The sequence below is a fragment of the Coturnix japonica genome, chromosome 6 (genome assembly GCF_054131305.1).
Source record: "Coturnix japonica strain WE chromosome 6, WE-NBRP24, whole genome shotgun sequence".
NCBI lineage: Eukaryota > Metazoa > Chordata > Aves > Galliformes > Phasianidae > Coturnix > Coturnix japonica.
Window position 1 is genome coordinate 29,833,011 of NC_140668.1, and position 6,570 is coordinate 29,839,580.

Genomic DNA, 6,570 nt, shown 5'->3' on the forward strand with positions numbered 1-6,570 from the left:
AAAAATATTATGCTTCTATGTTACCTGTTCAAGTGTATAGAATGTACAAAAACTTTAATCAAATACTCAGGTTTGCTCAGTTTTAAATTGTGTTAGTTTAATAGTTTCTATTCTGCTGTTTATATTAATGACATATTCCCGTCTAAATATATTGCAGTGCTGAAAAGCCATCAAAACATTTCTAAGGTTGAATGAGTGCAGTTGCATTCATGATTTTTTTAATAAAATGATCTCTTTCTATTGAACTGACTTTTTTTTTTTAACAGTGATTGAGATTGTATTGTATGTACACACACACACTTATATATATATATATTTATTTTTACACACATATAGTTATGGGAGCATTATAAATACAAACTGCAGCTTCATTTACTGTCTGAATGTTTGATTTCAGTTCGTAGCTACACAGTGGGCTGAGAAATGGGAGTTACTGTACATAAAATATGAGGACAAAGGAAAGAAGGATAAAAAATGAGATACAATTGATTGGTTTTTTTGCATATTGATTAAAAGTCTTTTGTTTGAAGAAGCAACTGATAATTTGCTAATAGTGATTTTTTTTTCCCCAAGAACTCATGTTTCTAAAAGTGATTTTCATCTATTCTCCTTTTCTTCTTTTGCAGTCCAGTTTATGTTCTCCATTTCCCCATTCCCCCTCTTTTGTAGGCACTTAATATTTGTAGTATACATTTAAAAGCAGTTTGATATTGGCTACATTTGGGCGTAGTCCATGTTATGAATATGAACATCTGCAATGGAATTAAAAGCGACATTCACCAGAATCCAAGTGCAACGTACCCCAGTTAGCATATGATTCTGAATACATAATTTCCTTGCCATATTTTGTTTCTTTCCTGTGTGTGGAACGCTTATGAAATTCTCAGATTTATTAGGTATTTTGGATTTTCCTTTAGTTTCTTACTGCTTTTCCCCTACGTGCTTTCTGTGCCTGTAGTTAATCTGAGCGTGGACTGGTCCCATATCATTTCATTTTGTTTCTGTTTGTGGCTTAGTTAGATGACAAGCCAGCTTATTGGGGATTGCAAATATTCAAAATAGGGCGGAATTTAAGAACCTGCTATAGTTGTTTGAGTTTATTAGTAAGCTGAGCCATTCAAATATGGGGGCACCAAATAGCCATAAATAATACTTGTTAAATTCCAGTGCCTGTCAATCCCCCCCAGTATCTCTGTACCCTTCCTCCATTTTCTTGCTGTTTTGTTTCATTGCCGTGGGAAAATTTGGAAACTCTGTGGCTGATTATCTGATAACATCTCTGTTAGTTGGTAGATTTTCAGAGCAAGTGAAACAGGTGTGATCTGTTTCCTGAGTTGGTGATGGTCTGAAATATGTGCGTTGTGCAGCTAGATAAAAATTGAACCAAATTACTCTGATTTTGACTGAGCTGGGAAGACTATGGTGAAGATGTGCTGTGGAAAGCAAGGGTTGGTGCGGCTGTGTGTCTGTGTTCCTGTCTTCCCTAGAAACGTGTATCTCAAGAAGCTGATTCCAACTAGGTTCAGTAGAGGAGCACTGGGCCAAACCGTAGTTGCTAGAGGCCTTGACAAAATTAGTCTCTGGGTAGAGAGATGCTGTAAGATGCTGCTGCTGTCTCATTGCTAGTGGCCAGACTGAGTGTCAGATGAGCACAGGCTCTACCTGGTGCTTTTGCTCAATGTGATTGCAGTCAGCTGGTTCTTTAAAAAAAAAACCAAAAAACACAAAAAACAGACTACTGAAAAAAAATCTTTCATTGTGCAAAACAGGGGATTTGGTTTTGACATCCCAATAGGAATACCAATTTTAAGGTGACTGCAGTATATTGCATGACTAGCTCATCATCTTAAAAGTGCTATCACTAAGCTGTCTTAGTTTTTATGTTTGAAACCATTATATTCATAGATGAGCTCTTACAAAGCAGGTCAATTAAGGTAATCATGCATACAATTTAAAGTTTCTTTGTTTTCATATCAAATGTTTTATCTTTAGAAACTGAGATCTGTTTAGAAGTGAATTGAGAAAGATGAATTATGGCATGAATAATTTTCTTTGCAGAATTATGACTGTGTATTATTGCATGTTAAGAGGATATCCAGGTTGTCCGACTGTCCAAGCATCTCTCTGGCTTGCTTTCCTCCCGATAAGTATTGATAAGTACTAAAGGAAAGCCCCCATCAGCTGACTATGAAGACTAAATGTAAATGCTACAACTGTTCTTCTCCAGGGTGGGTGTCCACCCACACACAAACATGAATAGGGGTATGTCAGGTAAATTATAAGAAAGATAAGAAGCAAAATCCATAGATAACTAAGATTGGAACAACAGAAATTCAGTTAAGTGCATTTTACGTGTCATGCTATGCAAGCTGAGTAATAGTTGCCAATATTTAACATGGTTTTTAAGTTTAAGGAAAACTTTCAAAGGTGTTGCAGGAAGGCCTTTTGTTACAACGTGGTAATCTGATCCATCTTTCTAATAGTGCTGGTAAACAGTCTGATCTAATCAGACACAAATGCTAATATATATAAAATCTTTACCCATTTAAAAATAATAAATAAAATATTTGGCTCCAATTAATTCTGATTGTGCTAGAAGAACATACAATCAACAATGTTATGCAAATAGTTATTTGTGCAGTTGAAATCAATAACTTATTTTCTTTTGTAATACACAGAATATTAAAAAAAAAAGGTTATTATTAATTGCTTATAAAACTAAATCTTTGTGTGGGAAGCCTGCAGGTATTAATCTCATTATCAAGACTTTTGTTCAAAGTCTGCATGGCCATTATTGTTCATGATTTGACCACTCAAGAAATCTTGCTACAGACTCCTATTCTGAAAGTATTTATTGGAAGCTGAATGAAATTAGTTCTTTATGAGCTAAGTAATTGTAAAGTTACATTATCCTGTGGAAAGAGATAACTGATAAAATCTGACAATTTCAATTTTAAAGTGGCTGTGCCTTGCTACACTGAAGTCATGATAACCCTCCTATTTATAAATCTATAGCTTACCAGCTACACATACATAGTCATGAAGCATCGGTTATGCTTACTGATAAAATTACTTTAAATATTGATTACAAAATAACCTGTGTTAACAAAAAGTATATTGCTTGCTCGTGCACAAGGTATCGTTGGCTTCAGTTGAATTCCTATATCTCCAATTTCTTTCTCAGTTTTGTTTTACTCTCCTGAACAACCGTTGTTTAACTGGGTGTGCTTGATAAGTGGGAGAAGCATCCCTACCCCTGGTGGGCCAGTACTGCAGGAGGGCTGTGGCAGTGCTGCTGGCTGCCAAGGAGGAGTAAACACACTTTAAGACCTCGTGCATCTTGCCTCTGTGTCCTATGGATTTTTGGTGTTATCTTTAAATTAATGAGAAGAAATGGGCAGTCCCAGTTAGTCATATAAGCAGACAGTCCTGCCCTCCACTCTCCTCTAGGAAGGTTTCCTTGTTGTACTCAGACCTTGGAAGGCCTGCATGCAGCAGGGACCTGATGTGGGCATGGTTCCTCACGGTCTTCAAGTGAGAACAGACTCTTCTCAGTTGCTGGGCATCCAAGGGGACATCCCTATGGTGTCACCATCTCTTCAAGGAGTCACTGTTACCTTGCTGCTCAACTTCTCACACATCTGCAGGAACTAATGGGGCACACGTAGCACCTCAGGAAGGACCAGTGGGTCTTTGGAGGTCAGGTTTTCCTGCCTTGGGGGAGGCACTGAGATATTTAACTCTCACACGTGGTTCTAGATGTGCAGTGCTGATCCTATGCCTACTCAGTTGTCCTTAAAGTGACTATCAAAGCAGCCCTGAATTTCATCTCTGAAATGGTTTCTGTTTTACACTTAATCAGACTGCGTATGAAAACATGATTCTGTCATTGCCTTCTTCCATGCTGTTTTCAGAGAGGGAGGTAAACAAATGTGGAGTATAATTGCTGTAACTTCCATTCACAATAACGGTATCTAAATTCTGGATGTGTTCTGTGCTATTGAAGACTGTGTTTAAGAGGAAAAAAAAGAACCCCAAATCTTCAGGGCCATGCAAAGCAATTAACTGTGCTCTGAAGGTCTGTTTTTATTGTTGCTTTTTTGTTTGGTTTTGTTCTTAGAATTCATCCATTTCTAAAGTGTGCCATGAATCACAGCCAACCGTCTAAAGTGACATAAAACATCAGAAGGAGCAATTTCATAAAAATAATGTCTGTTTTCCTGCATGTATACGCAGGACAGCTGGGCCTGTTTCGGTTCTTGTAGAAAAACGCGGCATCCAAAAGTCATAACTCCTTGTTATGCATGGGGATTCATTCATGTAATTTTTTGCAAATGTGGATATTAGCATGCATTGCTAATGCACTTGGCATTATGGGTTCCTTCTGCCTCGATTGCAGCCTCAGGAAAGAGGCTGGGTGACGCCTTGTCTGTGGGACAGGTGAGAAACTTCACGGTGTCACTGCCAGTTCCAAAAGCATAAAGAAATAGATACAGAATTCTCCTCAGTTTATAGACTCTTTTGCCAATTAGCTGTGCTGGGGTGTGGTTAACACAAACTAATCATACTCTGGAGTGCTAAAATGTACATGGTGCAGCAGAGTGCCTCGCGTCTCCTGGGGTGTGATTATTTAATGATAATGATGCCCCCTGCAGAGGCACCTTATTGCTCTTTTGCAAAAACAATCTTTATTGAGGGGAATTAATTGCATTGTTGTTGATAGCAAGAAATAAGTTAATATTTTGAAATGATCTTTCTGGTTTGCACAGCTTAAAGGGATGTTCGCACAATTATGTCAAATAAATGACCTGCTTTGAAAGTTTCTCCATATATTAGGTCTGGATTCCAAAACCACTCTGGAGATGTATGTTCTCTGAAGATTTGATTTCACTGGGAGTCTTGAAGCGCTGAGAAGAGTTAATCTCTCTGTTCCATGGGTACCTTGTTTTGCTGCCTAAAAATTGATCTCTTCAGGGTCACTGACTGTGTTTTCTAGTTAGAGGCAAATTTGCAGTTATTCTGGATTCCCACAGCATATTTACTCTATGCAAAGTATCTGAGAGCAACTTTTATGGTAGGGTTTTTAATTAGTGCGATGTATAAAAGCAGCAAAGTTAATAAGGATGAAATTTGCTGGTGTGCTGACTTCTACGGAAGGCAATTGCCTTAGAGTCATGGTCATAGCCTCGTCTTATATATGCATTTGTATTATTGCACTGATGCTACACAGATTTTGGAAGATGCAGCTCACAGTTCACAAATGAAAAAGACAGAAGGACCAACGTACACTTTACATGCTCCTCTCCTACCTGCTAATTTATCTCCAGAATAATCGCTAATTTACTTATCTCAGCACTAATGTTTGCCACAGTAGTTTGGGTTTTGTTTCTCGCTTTATGGGAGTCTTTGCATCATTTTTATCGCCTGCTTGCTTTTTTATACTAATGGTTCAATACATCAGCATTACAGTAATAATCTAGGTATATATTCATTGTAAAATGATGATTTACTGCAGCAGGATGGATGTATTTACCATGTATGCAATGTTGCAACAAATGAAAATAGCAGAAGTATGTGGCCCTGTGTATGTGTAGGTGTACCTGAGTGCAAATGGGCATAAAGTGAAGCAACGCAGTGAGTTTACCCACAGCAGCATGTGCTGTGCATGGGACGCCAGGGTCAGTGTTTATGTGCCTGAAGCCCACATCTACTTGGCAGTGTAGGATTTTCAGATAAATTCTGTTGATATTCCTTAATAAATTGGAAAGTCCAGGTGAGCAGCTCATCAAAGATATGAATCTGCTTGTATGCAGTCTAGCAGGGCTTGCAGATGATGTTGGTTCTGCGCTGGTAGCACTAAGGGGTTTTGCTCTGAAACAGCTTTATCTGTCTTTATAGAGAGGCAAAACCGAGTCCTACCTCTTTACCTGGGAGCTGCCCCTTGGGAAGGCTGAGGCAAAGCCACTTGGTCTCTGTTGTTGCTATTGGCTCTTGAATTCAGTCATGACACCATTTGTCTGTTTGTTTGGACCACTCATTAACTTCAATAGTGTTGAGTGATTGTGACAATGAGGTGTATGGCTCCTACGGATATTTTGTGTGTTCTTGTCATCTTTTGTTTACAACACCATGAGTTTTCTTTCTGTCTTTTGTTGTTCTTGTTTATAAATAGGCTTAAAAAGAAGCATATACTGCTTTGATTTCACTCCATAAGACCTGGAACGCTTGCAGGTCATTAAGTTTCTCTTTTCTAGTTGTTCATAAGGTTTCTCTGAGCTGGAACAGCCAGTGGTCAGTAGTGAAGTAGGATGCACACAATGATCAGCTGCTTGTTGCTGCTTCAGTCAAAGGGGTGGGGGAGAACTGCATGTCCTGGACAAGGAAAGATTTATGGGGAAAAGGGATTAGTTCTGCAAACAAAGTATGGTATGTGTCAAAGAAAAATTTCTAATGGCAGAAGCCAGCATCAGTAGGAGAAAGGATTTAAAAAGAAAAATGTTAGAACAATATTGAGAAAATATGTAAAGGAACTTAATTAAAGGGACTTTTGTACACACAGTGCCTGTTTTG